The following is a 287-nucleotide window of genomic DNA, read 5'->3' on the forward strand; positions in this document are numbered from 1 at the left end:
GGGTACTGCCGACCTTGTACGATCCCCTTCGAATGGAAAAATAAAATTCAATGAGAATTTGGTTCACCCCACACGTACCCGTCATGGGCAGCCTGCTTTTCTATGTTATATAGACTTGCATGTAACTATTCAGAGTCAAGATATTCTATATAGTGTGAATATTCCCTCAAAAAGCTTGATTCTAGTGCAAAATGATCAATATGTAAAATCCGAACAAGTAATTGCGGAGATTCGTGCCGGAACGTCCACTTTACATTTTAAAGAAAGGGTACAAAAGCATATTTATT

Source organism: Triticum urartu, unplaced genomic scaffold, assembly GCF_056163025.1.
Source record: "Triticum urartu cultivar PI428250 unplaced genomic scaffold, HENAU_Tu73 scaffold2, whole genome shotgun sequence".
NCBI lineage: Eukaryota > Viridiplantae > Streptophyta > Magnoliopsida > Poales > Poaceae > Triticum > Triticum urartu.